Here is a 22,706-nt window from a genome sequence, read left to right as displayed (position 1 = left end):
ACATCTAAGTTGTAACCAGCAGTATTATACTTTAGGAACAATATGTTAGAGCAAACTTCAAAAAATGTCTCTTAATTATGCAACATTAGATAATCCTTTTCCTTCTCTGAAACATGACAACCCAGTTTCACAATTTTCTCAACACTTAAGTCTTATGCTCTTCTGGCCAAAGCATTCTTCCCCCATATGCCAATTTAATACAACACTTATGAGAAACCACTGTTATCTAAGGCACTGTAAAGAGAACAAAAATAAACTGGGTATGCTCTTACTCTCCTCAGATTTGTAAGGCCACAGGGATTCTGATATGGGCTGTACCAAAGCCACAAATATATGGGAGCAAAGGGCAGGGATGTTTAAAGCTAAATGAGTGGAAAGGGGACGGTTTTGGGAGGAAGAAATACAAAAGCTAACATCTGAAGAATGGGCAGAATCCCTATAGTTAAGATTGGGTGAAAGGCATTTCCTAGAGAGAAGAACATGAACGAAGGTTGGTTTGGGGATGTTCTGGGGCTAAGTACTACTGTGAAGATAGAACACATGGTGTATGTAGTACAGATGGAATCGCTAAGTTGGGAGCAGAGCTTGGAGTACTGAATCACAAGCTAACGATGATACACAGATTAATAAACAAGTACCTATGGAGTTCGAAGGCCACTGATATTGGAACTCAGAAGCCAAGTTAGGTCTAGAGGTGAATGCGTTGGAATTATCTGATTCAGATCAAAAGCTGAAAGCACATAATCCTCAAGGAAAAGTGCAGAGATTAAGAGGAAAGTCAAGGACAGAGTCGAACAAGTGTGCCAGAGATGCAGGAAGCCAAGCCAGGAGCGATATTCAAGAGAATGGTTAACAGCATCCATTTCACTTAAGAGGTGCAGTTGGATGGAAAGACCATTGAGCTTGGCTGCCATGAGGCCACTGGTGTCCTCAAACAGTAGTGTCAACAAACAGAGGAGCCTTGGCAGATTTCACCTGCTTGAGAAATGGAGACGTACAAGAAAAGAAACCCAGATTCAGGCTTTCAATATTTTCCCCACTCTGAAGTTATTTTTATATCTGAGTAGGTTTATCTTTTATCTGAAAAGGGAGAACGGATTCCATATCTGGCTTAGAAACATTAAATTAATAAATCTCGAAGAGCAACATTTTGACTTTGTGCCATGCCAAGTACAAGATGAAATCCATCTGGAAATAAATAAAAAGTAGCCTTTTGTTTTGTTTTTTATCTTGTATTTTTCAAACTGTCAAGGGGCTATATTCATTATTTGTCCACTCTTCCCTACAGTCAGTCTAGAGCTTAGACTATAACCTACCTCTCAGCTTCAGCAGCCATATATTAGCTACAGAATTGTAACTGGACTTTTCCTAGACTCTAAGAACACTCCATAAACAACTGCAATTGGATTATAATCCAAATAGGCAGAAGATATGTGCATTTAACTACCTTCTATAAAACATCCAGGATAGTCTTTGTTCACAAATACATGCCATGAGCACAAGTATAAAAACAGTTTAAAGAATGTTTGAGGAGTTTACCACAAGTAGGTGAATATATTAGCATAGTTGTGATTCAGGGGGAGTAAAATAAAATTAAAACTGTACTGATTTATCAGGAAAGCAAATCTCTTAAAAAGTGGAAAGAAAAACTGACATACAAAAATTCATCTTATTTAAGCCTTATCTGGATTTGACCTGTTTGAAAAGCCAACAAAAAAGTACCTTCTGATCCACAAAGCTCAGAGTAAGAGCTACTTTATATTTATTTTGATCTGCAATGCCAAGAGTATACAGTCAAGTTCCAATCTCCTAACGTCAAAGAAGAAAAAGAGACACTTGGTATATAGATGGGGAATCAAGTAGAAAAATAAACTCCAAAACAACATTAAGAAAATCACTAAGAAAAACTAGGACGAGGTAGGCATGGATAGTGTTTCGTGGTTCTATCAGGTATATATCGGTTGTTAAACTATAATTCACAATCAGGTTTAAAAAAAAAAAATTCAACTATATAGAGACAATAGCCAGAGGAAGAGGAGGGAAAAAATCCTGGATGGTTATGTAATAAAAATGGAAGTTTCTCTGGATAGTATGAAAGAAAGAGATTTTATGTGAGATGATCGGCATAATCATTAAAATGGTTCCTTAACCCATTTTAGAAGAATTGCTTTTTAATGTTAAAGATCATTCCATTACTCTCCGATTTAATTGATTATTTCTAACTGACTGAATATGATTATTTTCCACAAGCAAACTGTTTCATTTTAAAGGAATAACTACTCACAGGCATTTATAAAAAGTTTTCACCTGAAAGAAACATTAATGAAACGAAAGAACCAAATTAAAAAAAAAAAAAAAAAAAAAAAAGACAAGCCTGCCCTCTGGCTAAGATACAAACAGAGGAAAGCCCAGACAAATAAAAAGCAGACCAACAGGTATCTTCACCTTGCAACTCAACATGAAATGGGTTTAAATGCAGACCCTGGATGAAATCAGCCCATTTCCAGGGTCTGATACACCTCCTCCTGCTTTCCAAAGTCACTCCTGGAGCTGTCTTCTGAAAGAGTTTGGGGGGTATCTGGGGTCCAACATCTTTCCGCATGGCATTCATCACAATTCCTTTAAACAAAAATGGAAATGACAGGAGCACTGCGGGTTGTAAATCATAAATTCCACTGATGGGGAGGTGCATTAACCCTTTAGATTACACAATATAACTATTAGGACTGAAAAATAAAAAGAAACAAGAAATTTAAGTAAAATACCTGAGAAGTCTAAGAAGACAAAATTTTTCCTGTTTTTCCAATGCAACAAAGTAAATGAATAAAATCAGCTTAACTACCACCAATAAAGAAATGTTCATTTCATCCATATTGTACATTGGGGTCACAGATAAAAACGGAACATTAAAAAATTCTAAAAGAAAAAGGCATTAAATTTATATTTTAAAATATTTCATCTTTACTACCTTTAAGCTTAAATTTATCATTCAAAAGACAGGATTAATAAGAAAAGCATTTAAAATAAATGAGGTTCTTTTATTATTCTTTTCTTAATTTGTTTTTATAAATGCTAAGGCGTTTATGTAAAATGCCACAGATGGTTTCTCGACCACGTTTTAATAACTAATTGCACATTACAGGCCTGATCTTACAGATGCTGTCTGTAGTCTCCAACCTGCCAAGGGGCTTATGGCTGTTATGAATAAAGAAACGTCCAGTTTCTTGAAAGATAAAAAAATCCTTAATTCAAATGGACCACTTTTTTTTAATTGATGTCTATATAGATAAATGGTGGAGGTATTTTAAGCTAAAGACAGAAGAATAATACAAACTAACTTCTTATTAATGACCATTTTATAACGAATTCTTCAATACCAAGTGGATTTTATATAAGCAAATCCGAAGAGTCTTCTATCGTTCAGGTATTTGAAAGAAACACTAAGCCTCGATTTTCTGCAGGAACTTTTTCACCTTCCAGGATAACTTCTAGAGTAAACATTTGATTCCCATATCGTCATAAGGTATTGATAGAGAACTAACATGAATATACCAACTGATTTTTTATATGATCAATTCCCCACTACAAACTAATAAATGATATTCTAATTCTATTCTCATATCCATCTACAAAAGGAAAAATAAAGATTAATGAATCTCAAGTAATAGGCAGATTTCCTCAGCAAACACAGAAATTGTCTAGTGTTTTATGTATAAATGTGGACAGCGATCAGACACAGGTTCTAGTTCAGTCCTTTACCTAAGCAGCTGTGTGGTCACAGGAAATTCACTTGACTTATTCTTCAGCTTTCGCCTTTGTAAAATAAGATGCTTCAGCTAGAATGGGGAGTAGCTCGTGTCCCTTCCACCACTCAAAATAAAATAGGATCCTATGGTCACTCTGAATAATACCTGAATTAAGGAAAAACCAAGAAACACACTTAAACTTGAACAGCAGATTTTAGACTGATCATTCAAGGCAAGTTCAGCCACTGGGAAAAGCAGTGTTTCATTGGCCAGGGTCTACTTTTCCACCATAAAAAGCTGTTAAGAGACTCTCAAGTCTAGTTCCACATTTCCATATGTATGTGGGAAGCAGATCACAAACTCACATCATACATATATGATGAAATGTGCCCATCAGCAAAGTAGAGGGGGGCCAGCTTTCGGAGCACAAGCAGAGAACTAAGAAAGTTCTCTCAGAGGCTACACAGTTCATTCTACATTGGACCTCAGAGAGGTGATTAAACTTATTCTTCTGTTTATTTCCTTTTGTACATGGTTTGATTGATGTGACCTAATGAAATAAAATGCACGTATTGTTGGGCTCAGAAACTTTGCTGATAATTTTACATGATCATTTTTTGTCAAAATAAAGTTGACCAATTATTTCTACAAAGGTGTTTACGCAGATAAATCTCATTTTCTCCTACATTAGGCAAAGAAGAAACAATCTGCGGGATTTTTTTATTCTTTATCTGTATCTAGAGGCTTTCAATTAAATTTAAAAACACTGTCTTGGCTCTTCCATTATATTCCAAAAAGGTATATTTTTAAAAATCATCCTTTCGAAATAACACATGAAACATGATTTGAAATCATCACATTAGCCTAATTCCACAACACGGTTTTGATTACACTGGACCACAGGTTTTGGCAAAATGTTCGCCTGACATCACAGAATCCAAACAAGGAGGTGGTTGGCTGAAACATCCACATTTCTACCAGCGGAGACACCAAAATACCGTTAAATACACTTCACCAGGAGTAGATATAATGCGCTCTCTGCTCTGAGTGAATTCCACTTGCAGTGAACAGCATGTATAATGTGTGAGGGGTACCAAGTTTGCAATTTAGTATCCATTTCTTTAGGGCCTGATGCATTTGTTCCAAATGGAAATATTTTCAAACAGTCTTTAAGATGAATGTGCAGAGCTGTTGCTTCTTTATAGTAGCAGCCTCATTTATTTTACACATAACTATAATTTAAGGATGCCAATCATTTTAAGCAAAGCAGTTTGCAAAAAAATAAAAACACAGGCAAAACCAGAAAAAATTTTCTTTATACCAAAACATCCTTAGACTAAAATATGTCAGGTTAAAAGTCTCCACTTTATATACAGATTTAATTTTAACCCTGTGCATGGACAGTACTTTATATTTTCTTACTACTTTTCGGAAAATTCCACAAGACTATCTTAAACTGATTTCAAAGCTCGTTAAAATATTTTTTCTTTTTCCTTCAATCAAATCTTTAGATACAAATTGCCTAAGACGCAAATGAGAAACAACTAAATGTCATGTTATTTTACACCGTTCATCATTTTTGCAATTAACTTCATTTTTGCAATTAACTTCAAAGAATAAATATACGATTTTCCAACCCCACTCTTCTTTGAAGTAAAAATAAAAGTGTGCAAATGACACAAGAAAGAATTTCAAAGTAGTGACTCCTTAGAAATTACCAAAATATCACAGAAAGGTACGGAGGGAGAGCTGAAATCACTGATCTCTCCATTTCTGATGCTTCAAAACGAGTTTCTGAAAACACAACACAAAAGAAAAAAAATGAATGCAAAATTACTTTGCATTTTATGGGAAATAACAAGGGTTCTCTAATAAGGAAACCCTAAAAAGATGAAGTATTTCCTCTCCTTTCTGAAAAGCTTAACAAAAACAAAACTAAATATTTGAAAATCAATGGACTTCAAGCAATCCAAGAGAATTTGGAAAACATTTCTCTAAAAACCAATCCAGAACGCAGGATGTCAATTTGGAAATAATGGAGGCATATTTCGTTTTAAAATTCGAAAACTTTTTAAAGACAAAAATTCAAGTTAACATCCCAGTGATTAACTCAGGGACTGCTTAGCCAAGAGCAACTTTCGGCACTTAAAACATAAAACTGTCAGTTTCAACCTCTGCTTGGAGACAAAACATACAAAACGCAAACATTCACTGCTATATTTTTCCTAGACATGAAAGACAGAGCTGACTTTTATAAAAGGTGATCACTGTGAATATTTCTACCTATTACTAACATTTATGCTGTAGCTCCTAAAAATCAGTTGCAAATTCCAAACCTCAGAACCATCCTTAGTAGATGGCTACTATTCTAGGGAGTATATACTACTCCCTAAATCTTGATGGAAATACAATCATTTACTGAACTTCACTAGAGCTCAACACACAAATACATTAAGCAGCCTGTGCTTAAACTACAATAAACTACAGTAAAACTCTCTACTCAAGACTTCAAGGGGCTGATAAACATGATGCTCGGCATTCTATTTCTTGCAAATCTAAAGCATACTGATGGTGAGAATAATTTAAGGGCTCTCTTTCCTGAATCAAGATATATTCATTTCAAGCATCATCCATGATCAAATGGTCAAATTTATATTTATAAACTTGGAATACAGAGTTTGGTCTAAGCACTGAGTAACTAAAATTGTCTTAATCTTTTTGCCAGAAGTATGTCAGAGCTGGTGCTTACAATTGTTTCAAAATTATACCACAACTTTATTTAATTTTATTCAATGCATTTCCTCATAGAAATGGAATGGCAAGGGCCTGCTCAACAGCAAACAATAAAATCAAATTATCATTTTACAGTATATAAGCTTCTTCCTCTTCTTATATTGCTCCCTCCCAAAATATAAATATTATAAAGAAATGTAAGTAAAAATCCTACAGCTGGCACATTTTTTTCCACTGAAAGGAGAAATTCTTATTCCTCCAAAAACTGAAATATTAGACCCAAAGAGGAAAAAGAAAAAAATAGTACTAAAGCATGGTAGAATAATCCAGAGGAAGCATGCTTGGTCTCAGCATAATTTTCTTTAGCATCCTGAAATGAACGACATCACGCTGCCCATCATCTCGGCTTACTCCTCTGAAAACCATCCAGAGGATTTTCAAAAAGGAAAAATTTTAGTGGTGCTTTCAAATGTCAAATTAACTTACAGGACTTCCACTCCTGAAGGAAAACAGCACAGTAGCACAGCAGAAGCTAGAGAATGCTTTTTGTCACGCAAAGCCGGAACTGATGAGTGTGACCCCAATGGAGTTTATCTAAAATTCCCAAATACCACAGGCAAAGAGGTCAAAGTTTTCTAAGACATAGAAATAGAATGTCAAATACATAAACAAATAAAGCCATATATAGAAATAGTTCCTTACATTACAATAGACTCGACAGTATCCAAGTCCCCTTTCTGTTCAGATATACATAAAAAAACATATATATATATATATATCTTTTTAAATAGGAATAAAAAACGGGAAAAACAAAAAGGAGGAAAACTTGCTTACACTAATTTCTACCCCCATCCTCCATTTTTAATCATTATTGATCTCATCTTTGAATTTTTATTCACGCTAATGATATACTGAATTCTTCCAGGAGCAAAAGAGCATGTATATACATAATTAAACCTTAACAATGATATATTGAACTATTCTGGGAATAAAAAGTACACGACAGGTGTTTATGTAAGTGTACACAAATATGTGTAACACTAAAGAGTTAAATGTTTGACAAAGTGAACGCACAAGATCAAGTACACATATCTACACATAAAATTTGTACTTTTATCATTTCTACTATTGGCCTAAAATCTTTTGAGTGACAGCTTTCTTACTTAAAGCTTATCAAAGTACAAAAAAGAAGGGAAATGTAAATAATTAGGGCACTCTTTCAACAACATAAACTGTCTTAAGACCAGGACATTTAAAAGCAGAATAAACAGTGATGGGATAGAGAGTAATATAAACAGTTTATTGTAATTGAGGTCTAAATGACAGTGAGTTTCTTACAGTGATTTAGCTTATCTTACATCCAATGAATGTCATGCAAATTCGTTCTAAATGCAAAGGAGAAACGTCTCTTATACTATTTGCTTATATATCACAGAAAATAATGTTTCATATTACTCATTACTTGCTTACACTGGCCACTTGTATCTAAGTTATTTTCTAAAACTTACCTAAGTTTGCAGAACTGAGAAGCAAAATTTGCAATAATCTTTAAAAAGAGTATACTTCCAGCGATAAGTTTAAGACAGTATTAAACATAATTATTTGTGTTTTTTCAATTTATAATTTAAACCAATTTATTAACATAAAAATTCAGCAGCCTAATACAGAAAACATATGATTTTATAAGATCTCAAATGTATATCTAGAAATAATTGATAAAGAATTATTAATCATTCAACAATTAGACTAATACGTACTGAGAAACTTTACTAGCATATGCCTTGATTAAAATTAATATATATATGACCATTCTTCACTTCCATCAAGTGAATGGTATTTTTTAAAATTAAAGTGAGCTAGATTGTCTTTTCAAAAATATTTAATGGCATCAAAAACAAAGCAGGAACAAATGCCAAAATCCCTTTTAGGAACTTTTCTATGTTGGGAACTACTTGATAGTATTGAGAGAAAAGGGGGCTGATGTATTTATTTCTACATCTTTCAGAGCTAAAGATGATGTGTGGATAATGACATCACAGAGAAGTCACAAGCAGAAGTTGCTTTTTAATTTGTTTTGCCAATCTTGCTCTCATTTCAAAACCAAAATTATAATTAAACCAACCCTCAAATAGGTGTTGGGATGCGTTAAGTAATTAAAATGGATATTACAAAGGCTAAAGTCATTTCAAAAAAATATGTAATATGTTAAAATTCCATTCAGTGCCGGTAATGCAAAAACATTCTATACGAATGAGAATATAGATATGTGCAAGTACATGTACGCACTAAGTTAATATGAAGTCACAGATTCATATGCTGCACTTATGCAGAGCTCAGAGAAAAATAAAGCTAAAACTAGATTAGTAATGCTTAATCCCTTTGCCCATGAAGTGTATCATGAAATAGAGAAATTAGATTCCACAAACTAACTTCTGCCATATATATTTACACTATTTATAGATTAATCTGATCTCAGATACAATACACGCTTCTATTAGGAGAAACTGAAATAGTGATTCACGACAATTCGCTGAAAACCATATTGTAGAATCTAATCAAGAAGCACATATTATATTATAAATGTCTGTTGATTTGTAAGTTTCATAAATTCTGTCCAAATTCTACAAGTGAAAAAGCTCTGAGGCGAAACACCTAAAATATATCTAATGTCTAAATAGCAGTCGTGGTGTATCTATCATCCTATACTAGGTTCATTCTTGGTTATTGTTACACTCAACTTAATAATATAATATTAACACTTTTTTAAAGCTTCAGACATATACATTAGATAAGACGAATATGTTTATTATTCTTTATAATACTATACTACTCACTACCATGAGTCCAAATAATTAACAAATAAAGCAATTATAAATGCCAATAAGAGAACTATGCTCCCTTCAAATAAAGGAAAAAAGAAATAGAAAATAAACTACGAACACTTGTATATTTCCTTCTAACAGTATCTACTATAGAAGGCTTAAATAGCTGACAATGAATCATTTGTTTATTCAAGTGTTAAATAGATTGAATATATAAGTTAACTTCTGACTTACTTAAAAGTATTTGGAACATTTTCCAGAGCCTATTTTGACTGTGTCAATTACCTAGATACCAAAGTTGTTGTACTGTGTTATTTGATGAAATAGGACATACAGTAACCCTCAAAACCAGTATGACAAGCCTGGCAAAGAGCATCACACTTGGGTGACGCACAGAATCCATCACCCTAGGGAAAAATGCATTGGGTCACAGTACAGAGTCTTTACATGTTCCATACTATTTCTACATAACGTTTTGAGATGACAGAATTGTAAACTATAAAGTGCTCTCCCATAAAAATAGATATTCAGAAACAGCACTGCCACTTAACTGCTCCTCTCCACAGAAATGGGACTTTTAAAAACTTATCTTCAGAAGCATTTCTTAAAGTATACTGAGAGGCAGCATTTTGATTTACAGGTTTTTGTCATTTATTAATTTCTTAGTAAATTCAGAGTAGGCTTCATCATAGTTCAAGTCCATATTCATTTCAAACTTCTAGCCTTTATAAAGTAGGTCATGCAGCTCCTTAAAAGATTCATGTTTAAAGCGTAGAGTTGATGGTTTAGCATATTCTAATCCACCATCAAGGTGTATCTACATATTATCAGTCCACATACATTACATTACATAAAACACACCTACAATAGCATGCACACGTCAGCAATAATTTAAACACAGTATAGCTCTCGTGCATACTCCAAGCACTTGCAGGCATTTACACTGCTAGATCTCTTCTCATATTACAGGTATCCTACTACTAACTACCAAAAAATTACACAAATCAAAATATGTTACCTCTGTTCAATCAATAATGCAGTTCATTATATAACAGAAAGGGTCATCCTTAATCGCTCAGGAACCAAGACAGTGGTGGGCTCTTGGAGCAGAAGTGGTGCAGAATGGTTTGAGGCCAAACTGAAACATACTGTTTAAGAGTAAACCTTAAGGGGTGGGAATCATATGCACAATTGATGGATTTTTTTTTTTGGTATCATCTTCCACAAAGTGTCCCAAACCCCTCCCCACCACCAAACAGTAAACAAACTACTGATATTAAAGGACTGCAGCTCAAAACACCTCCCTCTGCCTTTTTTCTTCTTGCTAAACTTTATTCCAGTTCCCTCAATTTTGAAGTAATAAACTAACATTCATTAAATAAAAATGTAATGACAGAGAAACCCATAATTTGAAATTTACGTGTGAAAACTTTGTAAAAAATAAATAAATCAAAATTTACTCTAAGACACTCTCACCATGCTGATGCGAACAACTTACAGCTTAAGTTTCTAAAGTTTTCCTGACAAATCTTTAAGTCAAGGAGTAGCTACCAAAGAAAGAATGCCCCTAATTTGAACTAAAGTCTGTAGCTCTCACAAGAAAAACTGAGAAACATGTAAGGTAAATCAAAACTGTCAAATTTCTATGCACAGAACACTTCGACTTCCCTGAATATGCAGAATGCCTTTCATGATAATTATAAATGCCTTAAAAGACATCTTAACGTATCTGCATGATACCTAATTCTCAGTATGTATTATTTCTAAAATGCACTCTCGGTAAAGAAAAAGAAGAAAAAATCTCAGAACAAATTTGGGGTTAAAATCAAAGTCCAAGACAAGTAAGCATAAGATTTAAACTTGAGGAATAATTCACATCAGAAATGTCGATACTCAGTTCTGGCCCACTAAATGGGGTGGAGGGCTCCATTTCTGGGTGGAGTGTCTTTCTGCAAGGAAGAAAAAACTGGCACAAATCTTTTTACCCTCCGAAAAGATTTTCCTACTTGCCAGCTTCTGAAGTTGCCCTGATGTCAATCAACATCACCAAGATGTCTCTTAACTGGAGAAAGTTCTGTTTGCCTGTGCAAGATCAGGAAGAGAAAAAATGACTATTTAAAAAAAAAAAAACAAAAAAACTAAAAACACGGTGTGATAAATAGGGTTAAAAAATTATCATCTAAAATTGTGCGAAAAAAAGAACCGCCAGTAGAAACAAACTGACCCTTAAAATTAACGCTTTCAATCTAAAAATATATTTTTGTCAAGTTTCATCTATTTTCCTTCCTCTGCACATAAAAATGATTAATGTCACAATTTAACTTCCACATTTCAGGCTCCTGCTAACAGGTGTAGCATTCTTTATATAAACATATTCATTGACCTGTCACCATTGATAATCTTAATTAATTCATCTCAATTGAAACAAAAAAAAAATGGTTTTTTTCCAAATAGAAAGAAAGAACGCAACACAAATACCCACTCTCCCCAAAACCCAAAAACTGTTTAAGTGACGGTAACCTGAAATGCACCAGCCATCACAGAGAGCAATTGGAGAAATCCAGCAGTACTCAGCAGGAAAGATTTTTAATAACAGATTGAAAAACAAGAATAAAAATAACTACATCAACAGAGCCTTTCTTCCTCAGGCCACAAGCCCGTTCTTACTTGAACTTTTTTTTTTTTTTTAAATGGCATTTTGGCCACTAAAACCAATCCAGAACATTATTAAAAGTTAAAAGCTACCAATTACTTCTGTCTGTTCTTTTAAAGCAAAGTTTGGCATTACGTCAGTTGGTTTAAAGAAAACAAGAAAGACAGAGAAAAAGAGTAGGAGAGAAAGTTTCCTGCTTGTATAAACTAAACCACCAGGGAAGGTGTCTAGCCACTTGTAAAGTATTTACTGCAGGTTTTTAAAGAGCTAGAAACATTTTAAAAATGAAAAGTTTTCTTTCTCATTTTTAATGAAACATACTTGGGAATGAAAAGCGTATCCTGAATGTCTTCTTTAGGGTGTTTTGATGTTATTTGGATTTCAATTATAGCTTTGAATCAGAAAATGATTTCCAATGATGCTTCAAATTGGAAGTACATAGAAAATTTCATCTTTCTTTGTGCTACTTGGATTTGTGCTCTTGGAAAAAAAGGGGGGGGATGACAAAAAGTAGACATTGCTACTATAATAGCTACTATTGCTGCAGTGAGCAGTCAGATTTTCTCATCTAACTAACTCTTAACAATTCAGATAATTTTCCTCCATAGATCCATCTGCAAATTCAGTAAGGGGCTTCCTTAAGCTCAAAGATCTCTTTCTAACCTAAATCAAGTTCTAACATTATTATACGCACCAGAGAACCAAACCAAAGACCAATGAATTCAGTTCCCAGGGATTGAGAACCACGGACAGATATCGCAACTCTAAAGGTGACCATAACAGCAACGTTAAAGACATTATTTATAAAGGTCATATATAATTAATTGAATATCCTATACAAATAAACAAACAGCTTAAGACCCACTTACACTCAAGGATAAGTTTTTAAAAGTGGTTACTCCCTCTGCAGCCCTGTTTACTACCAAACAGTAGGATAAAACTACACTTGGCACTTTAGCATATTTACTTTAATCCACTGGTTAAAGCTTTTAGGAGATAAATAATTTTGATAATTATAAAAAACTCTGCTCAATTTTTTTCAACATAAATAATTGCAAAGTGCGACAGTCTTCTCTATACACGACAGTCACAAGTACCCTTAGAGCATTAGATTAAATTTCTACTTGGCAAAGCCTACAAGAGTTTCTTCATATTTTATCTAAGGGGAACCCTACAATTCCATAAATCATAACTATTATAGTAACAAAGAATTTGCTTCTTTCTGTATATCAAAAGATGAATTTAGTTATCACATAGATAAAGTAAAACCAAGTCTAGATATGCCGTCATTAATTTCTCCAAATTTCAATAAATAATAAGGAAGATAAACAAGTAAACAAGACTCAGAATTAGTTATCAATAGTATTAGCAGTTACAACCAGCAAAACGGGGAGAGAAAGAAACCTCTGTTACCTGAAAGCTTGACCAAGGATGAACAACAGAAAGCAAGTCCATAAAACTTGCCTGTTTTTATCAAATTGATTATAACTTGTGAGCTGCAATATTTGGGACAGAACTGTCTGAGTTTATAGTTTTCTGTGTCTGCCAAAAACAGATGCAGACTACCACACTAGCTGTCCTGCGGAAACTAAATTAAGCAAAGGCAAATACCAAGTGGAAAGTTGTCAGTCTGTTGAATGAATGGCTTCATTTTACACACCAGAGAATATCTTAATAAGAATATGTTTTAATGTGTACCAGTCATTTTATTTTAAGTGCATCACTTATTTCAAAAATAATAATTTTCCCTTCAAATCAATTATAAACACCTGCCCATAACTTTCTTGAAGTCTATTTTGCTTTACACACAATAGCATAGTGTTACATTATTGTTTACTATCAAAAGGAGTAAAGAGGAAAAAAATATAATTTTTACATATACGTATTATGAAAAACATTTAAAGTCCCGTTATCAATATTTGTGCTAATTTCAAATTAGAAATAAAGTTCTAGCTCAAAAACAATTTGCTCCAAGTCCTTTTAAAACTTGCAGCAATGTTTATTTACATCAACAAAGAAGGTAAGACAAGAGTTTATTAAAACTTAACGCCCTTTGGCATTTCTTAATAGAAATGTGCAGATCATTAATTGCAAATTGTGGTATTTCTCTCTCTACACACATACATAAAAATAATAATAACAAAAATAATAATAATAGAAACATCATTGAAATACTAGGGATCTTAGCAGTTTTTCCACAGATGCATTCATTTCCCTGTTTTGAAAGTATTCCTTATGAATGAAGATTTCCTTATGCGTATTAGAGAGACCTACACTGCGGAAATCAGAGTAAATTCACGAGTAGGATGTGACTTAAAAGAAAAGTAAAAATAATACTGAAAATATGGTAGGTACATGTGTAACTCACTAATATGGGATTCTAACCTATTTTCAAGCAAAAATTTTATTAAATCATCTAAAATATTAATCGTCAAAAAGCTGAGCTCTCAAATCAACTCAGACCAGCTTCTCTGACACTTTCCTCCTCACTTTGAATGTTACCTTTAAGAGATGAAGAACAAAATCTAAACAGCAGCAGAGACCCCACAGCATCTAGAATTCAAACGAGTGGCAAACTTTTTTGTAAGGAACTTGTTCCACTACTTTTTCGGAGAGCGTCAGACTTAGTTATTATGTGTGGAAAAGTATTCTACACACATACATCCTAACATATAACAGATATATCAGGAAGCCGTATACATCAGCTCACCGATGGTAAAGAATACTTTGCCAACAGTATTAACGAAGCCTCAGAATGTGTCACATTTAGGAAAACCAAGTCATGATGTTGGCATTAAAACTCTATTTCCCCCTCGGGAGTTTTATTTTCACATTATTAATATCCAGAAATCATCGTCAAACTTGAGCACGTTAGTGGCCCTGTATATTTAACTGACTCTAGAGATGTTTTCATCCAAGGGTATAGCTTTAAAAGGAAGTTATGAAATCTGAGGAGAGAGAAGCTCTAAGAATGATATGTTTGACTTGTTAAGATTAAGCACGTCATTAATAAACTTTCACTTAAAGGTAAAAAGAAAAAAAAATCCTCAAAATGTTGGTATCATTTCCAGACTGTCCTGTCAGCATCACAACTTACAGGAAACGCTTCATCTTCCCATACAAACCCTGTATTTATTCACAACCCTGGCATACTTGGGGAAAGAAAAAAAGCCCACACCATTTTAGAGCTAGTTTGCTTTTTTACGTTAACTGGTGGAATATCTGAGAAAGCCTTCTAAGCAAATGAGCAGCATGTAAGAAACTTGACAACAGGGAGCTCAGAAACTTTCATTCTTATTCTCATTTTGTCCACGTCAAGAACTGGCTGCCCGCATTACTTTCCTCTGCTGCCCCTTGCATTTTTAACTCTGGCAGCCTTTTCTAAATGATCCACTTTTCCTAAAACCAGCAGGAAAGTAACATGATGCCAGGAAGATCCATAGGTTTTAACTTAAGAGCTGGAGGACTTTGAAGAGCGGTTGGAAGGTTCCTATTTTATTTTTGCTTTGAACAATCAAATTTCAGCCAACAACCAGGCCTAGAGTTATCATTTCTTTGTCATCTTGTCTCAGGCCCTATCTGTATTTTCCCTTTGTACTTACTATCCCTCTCAGACCCTTTCCTGTTCACCTGGTGTGTTTACAAAAGTTCAATGAATCTACAAAAAGTTCAATGAATCGGCCTAACTTCTCTGCGATTTAACTTCTCCGCTAAGCTTCTCACTTGACTTACCTCACTTAAAATTCTAGCCGTGGTTTTCCAAAATAGGATAAGGATGAATATTCTACCATAATTTTGATTCATCATTAAGATCCATCGCTCTTACTCAAAAACTTTCATAGTATCAACTCTGAGGCCTAAAAAGATACGAGGAAGTACAGCAAGACCTAAAATTTGTTAAGTCCAACATTCCCTCTGAAACCCACCAGTCCTTCTCGCCCTCTAACTTAAATTGCTTTAGAGTCTTAGGGCCATAAAACAGTTACCGACTTCCCCGGGGAAAAGGGGGGAAACACCACCATCTCACACAGGTACTAACAAAAAAGCTTTCCCAGCCACAAAAACAGCTCTGCACTTCAAACAGCTCCCACCTCCGCCTCACCCTCAAATTATTCATGGGGTCCTATAATCCTGGAGTTATTTGAAGGGACAGCGGTGTTTGCCTTGGCCTTTCAAAGATGCGTTTCTCTAGAACCCAAACAGGAACTAGACAGAAGGCGACGCGCCTGTCCGCCTCGATGTCCCACCGCTGTCAGGCATTTAATCACTGGCCAGTGTCCGCTGACCCGCGACACATGGCGCATCGTCCGCACCGCAGAGGAAGTCTGCCCCTTCCTCAGCCCCTACGGAAGCGCCCTGGCTGCAAGGCCCTGCCACATGGCACGGACAGGGCACAGACCCCTCGGCCAAGCTGCCTGAGCCGCGCAGAAGCGGGTGCATCAGGAGATGCGACAACCCTCCTTCTCCAGCCCAGCTGGGCCTTTAAGGGAAAAAAGTTTGAAGCCTGGCTTTGCAAACTCTTCAAAGCCAACGCCAGTCCTGTGCTGTTTTCCCACTCTGGGGACCACACGAAGGCCCCTCTCTGGGACCCTCCCGACCCTCCCAAGTTCGCCCAACTTACTACTCTGCATGCTGGTGCCTAGTCTGCTCCCCGCTTGTCAGGAGCCCCAGAAAACTTGCAGCGGCTGCGGCGGCCGCGGCCCCTCGGGTCCAACCACCTCCAGCTCCTCAGCTGCGCCCAGTAGGAGAGAATTAAAATCCGCCAGAAAGAGACAGCGAGGGGGAGTGGGGCTGCGAGGGGGAGGGGGCACCGGCCTGAAACTTCTTTTTTTGGCAAATGGGGATTTGTTTTTCCTCCTCCCCGGCGGCTGAACTTGACCCTCCTGACTCCAGGGGCTACCGCAGTTTGAAGTCGCTCGTTTCTAAGGCTCAGACGCCTTAGACCTACCAAAAGGAGGAGAGGAAGGGGGGAAAAGAGAGCAGAAGAGAGGACGGAAAGAAAGAAATCACACGCGCAAAAGGGAAGAAAGAAAATGCATGTGAAACCCGAGAAGCCTGCGCTTGGCTTTCTGCACACTCTCCCTCTGCCTTTTTTTTTTTTTTTTTTCCTCCAAAGAAAGTCACTTTTAATTCCCAGGGCTCCCCGCTCGCGATCGCCCACATTTTGCGCACACACGCGCGGGCGCAGCACTCGCGTCGCGGCGCCCCGGGCCCGGCCGAGGGGCGCCCGCTCTCCCCGCGCCCCCCGCGGCCCCCGGCCCCGCGGCCCGCCCGGGCCTCCCCTCCTTACCTGTTGATTAATCGTCAAGAACACCCTCGGCAGCCCGAAAGATGGTGGCGCGGCGGCCAGAGCCATGAACCGTCTTCTGTTGTTTGCAGAGTTGATCTTGGATTATTGGCGGGGGGGGGAGAAAAAGGTCTTTCCTGCCTCCCCCCCTTTCCCTTCCCTCCCCCCCCTTGATAAAAAAAAAAAGAGAGCGAGAGAAAGAGAAAGGAAATAGAGCAAGGATGTGCCCGGTGCCGGGTGGGAGAGGGGAGGGGGTGTTGTTTTTTGTTTAAAAAAAAAAAATAGGAAGGCGAGAGAGCGATCGAGAGGACGCGGGGTCTGGAGAAAGGAGCAGCACCAAAAAAGAGGACGCTTGAGATTGCAGTGAGATCGGGTCTTTATCAGAAATGTTATCGCTTGTCAGGACCTCAGTCTCCGCGCATTACGTCAGTTTCAAGACACCAACACTATTAATATCAAAGGAGCCTTCGCGGAGGAAAGCGCCACCCCAGACCGAGCTCCCTTAAAGAGACAGCGCGCGCCCCCGCGCCGCCGCCGCCGCCGCCGCCGCCCCGCCCGGCTCCGAGCACCCGCCGCCGCCGCCCGCCGGGACCGGCCCCGGCCGCGGCGAGCCGGCTGCGCGAGAACTTCGCCCGAGTCGGAGCGCCGCAAATGAGAGCTGCGCGGTGCAGGGACCCGGCTACCTCCCCGCCCCGCCTCTCCCCCCTCCTCCTCCCCCACCCCCCATGTGTAAACGTGCGGGCTGGAAACCGAGGAAAAATCCGAAAGCTTTCGGAATAATGTGATAAAGACGAGGACCTACCTTGGGGGAGTGGGGGGCAGGTGGGGGCCGCTGCGTGGCGGCCAAAGCGATGGTCCCGGAACGCTCGGAGATGCTATCATGAACAATCAAAAGAACTCTAAAAGTGCTTTTACCTTTTCGGTGGTTACTTTCCCTTCTCCCTCCCAATTAAGCGACGCAGGATTTTTGTGTGTGTGCGTGTGCGGCCCCTCCCCCGCCCTTTTTCTAGGACGTGAAGAAGTCTAGGACACCTAGCCGGTGGTCAGGGTTTCCCATGCATTGCATGGCAAGAGGCTTGAGGAGAACAACTTGAACTCTATCCTGAGTTGGAGAAGTGCGGGCTGAGGTTGCTATGGTTTTCTGAACTAGGGAGAAGCTAGCAAGCTCCATGGGGGCTTAAAGGGGGTACTACAAAATAGATAAAATGGGAACATTATTCAAATGATGCAAGATTAATACCTGCTGCTCTTTGGGGTTTTAGTAGCAGATAAGGAACTCTGAAGTAAGCATGACATTCTTTTTACTACTTCACATCTCCAAATACTCTCATTGTTAAGGAAATTCACTCCACCTGAAGTTACTGAAGTGAGCAAGGTTTTTCTTTGTCTTTTTTTTTTAACTTCTAAAGATCAACAATGCATAAAGGAGTACCATGACGGGATTCAAAGTATAGTAGGTGTTAAAAACTAAGTAAACATTTCTTGGGCGTTTGGACTTCATTTTCTGCAGTTGGGTGACTTTAAGTGGCATGTTTTTCTTCTAGTGAAAGTCAGTTAAAACTAATTTTGTGCTAAAAGGAGAACATCCTTCCTTCTCCCAACTACAAAATGATTAAAATTAGAATCTTAGAGAGGTACAATCATGAATCTGTGAGCTGAAGATGAAGTAATTTGCTCCAAATTATTTTTCACTAAATGATTCTTGCATCTTTTAAGAGAAAAGATGAGTATATTTTTGAAATATACTATTATCAGAAGTGAAAAAGCCAATCATAAAAAAAATTTTAAAATTCAGCGTGTGCTCTTAGAACCTTGTTGCTTTTTCTGTAAGGTCTTCACTTCTGCTTAATGCACCTGGTCAGGCAGATTTGTGATTGTTTTTTGTAGCACTTTTATTCCAGAATTTTGGTATGGTGTCCCCTACACTCTTTATGAGTAGAAAAGCAATAGTTCTTTTGCAATAGAGAAACTAGTCAGGTAAAAGAGTAGTCAAAATACAGTTTCACAATGACGCAAACAATATATTCCCTAAAGGAGTGAGAAGACAATGAACCTCATATGCATGGAGTTATTCATATGTTATCAGCATAAATTAATTTGGGAACAGAGTTAGATTTATATATAGTCCTACTTGCAGGGAAAATTAATATCAAAATCTTCAGTAAATCTTATAGTCAGCTACTAATGACCATCTGCATAGTTCCACACTAGGGTCATTTAATACTGTCCACCACCAATTTCCACTGTAAAAAGTATTCATATATTAAATATAGACCTTTATTTTCTTCTTTAAGTCATAAATTAGCTTACCGACTTTTATGGAAATATACACAGCACAGTGAGAAGCATTTTTATTCTGGCAAAAAAAGGATCTAAGTGAAACATTCTTTAACCATGACTAACTAAAATATTAGATCAAATAAATATTGAAATATGTATCTGAATAGTAAAATCGTTTGTATTTAAAGGGTTAATACCACCTAAACTGCTGAAGCTGGTATCTAACTGATAAAATCTGAGGCTATATCATCTTAGCGGCAAAGTTAAATAGTACATATATCACAAGGATTAGTCTCTTAATCTCCTTCTGCTCCCCAAGATTTAAATGACATTTTAAAAGGGGAAATGATCTTCCTCTCCGTCACCCTCAAATCTAACGCAGTCGTCAAGAGTGTAAATTTACTCACATGAAAGAATCATTGATTAAATTGGTTCAAAAAAATTAAATTACATGCTTTTGCAAGCACAAAACCCTTGAGATGGCTGGTGTTTTTCCACCTGTAATAATACAAAATTTGACCATTAAGTGTACCCAAAATTATATATTATATAAAAAGTTAAAGCCAAAGGTCTCAGGGTGAATTATGTCCTTTAATTGAAAGGATAAAGTTACACTTTAGGTACTGAAGCCAACAAATTCATGGTCACTTAAAAATTTAATGAATGAAGTTTCACGCACTCAGTTTTGCTGAAGTTTGCCTAAGAAATGAAGAATCTCTTCATGTTACTTTTTGTGTTTCAAGTTAAAATACAGCAGATCAAAATGCTGTCTGTATCAATCTATTTCCATTAACCTCGAAAGATCTGGAGAAAACTTAATAAACGCACAAATATTTTTGTAAACTTTTTCAAGCAAATTATTTATTTATGAAGAAAATTTTTACCTCATGCTTTAGATGTATTAAATATGCTCTTGATTGACACAATATGTTTAAGCTCAAAGGCCTTCATAGCATTTTTTAATTCTAGTAGGAATATTTCAAAACAACCAACTAATACATGAGGTCATAATTGTTTGACAGTTGTTTTTAATATATAAAATAAGTTATGTATATTGTTTTCCTTCAAATGTTTGTTGATTTGTTTTTATAGTCCTGACATTTGCATGGCACAAACTGAATTAGGGGAAATATTAAAGATTTATTTACAGTTATTATCTTCTGTCAAACATATGCAAAGCTTTTAAAACCATTCTCTTCCTTTGCTTTTATTTGCAATGCGTTTCCGAACAGTGGAGGCTAGATGTTAAAATGACAACCTGAGTTTTGTGAAATACATCAGAAAATAAAGGAGAAATTAAGAGAAATCAAAAAAGCAAACAAAAGAAATAACTTCCAACTAAAATAACTTCTTTATAATCTTTCATAATTCTTTGAGTTCTATATTATTCTCTCATGGCTGGACCACTGACAAAACAGTTCCTTGAGCTATATTAATGCTTATTATTTATTAAAATTACATAATACACTTTTTCTGTTTTATTATTTGAACATTCTTTTTTTCCCCTTTTCTTGTAGTTTATTCAGCAGAGACACAAAAAAGGATTAGTAGTTACGCACAAGCGTACTTGTTTTACATTTTCAACCTTTTAGCACATAACTTACTTAAAGTTCCAGTGCCTGTAATCACAATGATTTTACCTGATGGAACACGTATTTCAGAAATGTAATCCAACTGTTTACCCTAACACGTCATAAATTGCAATTCCTTTCAGAAACCTCAAAGACTGACAACCATTGGTCCTAAATGCAGACTGCTTTAACACATACTATCAAGAAAATATTTGTGTATTATTTGCTCTCAAGTTAGTACTATATCATGTGAAATGGAAGCCCATTTTTGCCTCTTAGCATATCAAACGTGATTATGGAAGTAGTCTGCCCTCCTTTGTGATGAGACCTGAAGGAACAGAGCATTATCAAAGGTGAACTTCCCTGAGCCTATTTCTTCTCACAATCACACACACCACTCAACCTTTAAAAAAAAGTCTCTTCTGCACAAATTATGACCATTTTCCAAACTACCTATTGCTGAACACCTCTGGGTGAATTTATTAAAGATAAATTCAGCTTTAAATAGCCTGTATCTGGTATTCAAATTCGCACTTACACTTGCCAATCCTTCGCCTGCAATATCAGGCAACTGCCTAGTTAAACAGATGGGCCTTGCAAGCCCACCCTAAAAGCCAACAAACATGGGCTTTATTTCATTAAAAGAGGAAACAAATTTCCGTGGTGTAGACACACACGCGCACACACACATGCATTTGCACATACACACAAAATCCCTGCCTAGGGTACCCCAGAATAATAATCAGGATTCTTGCTTTTTCATTAGGTTTTATGAATGTCCAACCATGTACTATCCACTGGCTTGATAGTAGAATTAACTAAGATCACTCAGTGCTGTGTATTCAAACCAAACCTCTATGGGAAATAGCTGGACTCCCTTCCCTTCTCTTAAGTGAGAGAGAATATTCACATCTGAATTTACCCAGATCCACCATCTGACCCTGAAAAGTAGATGTTTTCCAATGTTTCCCGTATTTCTACCCTCTGCTGTGTTATCTTCTGCTATACTCTCCCACCCAATCCACTCTGCAAACTTTATGCAATTAACTTTCAGTTGTATAGAACCAAACCCAACACCCCGTTTTGCCTAAACTTCAGACTGAAATATCCCACTAGAAATTCAAAGTTGTGAATTTGAATGATATGGTATACATCTAATATCATAATTTAGGAAGAGAAGGCTCTAAAGAGAGACAACATGGAAGGAGGAAGGAAATAGACAAACCCTATCTCTGTTAAAGGTATGAGTCATCCAGACCAGAAACCTCAGACATTTGACATCTTTGGCAATACCCTCTCCCACAGGCCCCACATCCAATCAGTTACTTAGTCCTCCCATTGCTCCTTTTCTAAAGGCTTTTGTACCTCTTACTCTCTTTCTTTCTATCCACGCTGACCCTACCCAGATTAAAAAGGCGTTCTCTCTCCCGAGACAACCCACCGAGCTCTTCCTCCTTACTCTCTCTCTCTGTCCATTTTTATAGAGAGCTACAAGATCAGATCATCTCCCTTCTGCATTTTCTGTTCCTCATGGTGAAAATCCCATGACTTCCAACTGCCAAAAGAATAACACCAAAGTGCTTAGGCCATTCAAGTCCTCCCATAACCTAGTCC

At 36.7% G+C, this 22,706-nt stretch overlaps 1 protein-coding gene across 7 annotated transcripts in view; it reads right to left on the bottom strand.

The window, feature by feature from the left end:
* The window catches only part of TRPS1 (transcriptional repressor GATA binding 1), a 299,725-nt gene that overhangs the window by 230,969 nt on the left and 46,050 nt on the right, over positions 1 to 22,706 (bottom strand). For 3 of the 7 annotated variants that reach the window (XM_087447532.1, XM_087447533.1, XM_087447534.1), the window contains exon 1: positions 18,044 to 18,153. The exons of 1 other annotated variant lie outside the window; for it this stretch is intronic. The gene's annotated coding sequence lies outside the window, so the exon portion shown is untranslated. Of the gene's footprint in view, positions 1 to 17,244; positions 17,725 to 18,043; positions 18,154 to 22,706 lie in introns of those variants that run through there. 3 more of the 7 variants (XM_004431127.3, XM_014788015.2, XM_014788016.2) reach the window with 1 other exon arrangement.

The sequence above is a fragment of the Ceratotherium simum genome, chromosome 23 (genome assembly GCF_057802395.1).
Source record: "Ceratotherium simum simum isolate JZ-2026a chromosome 23, ASM5780239v1, whole genome shotgun sequence".
NCBI lineage: Eukaryota > Metazoa > Chordata > Mammalia > Perissodactyla > Rhinocerotidae > Ceratotherium > Ceratotherium simum.
Note: the sequence above shows the minus strand (reverse complement) of the source record. Positions and strands in the feature narration are given on the sequence as shown.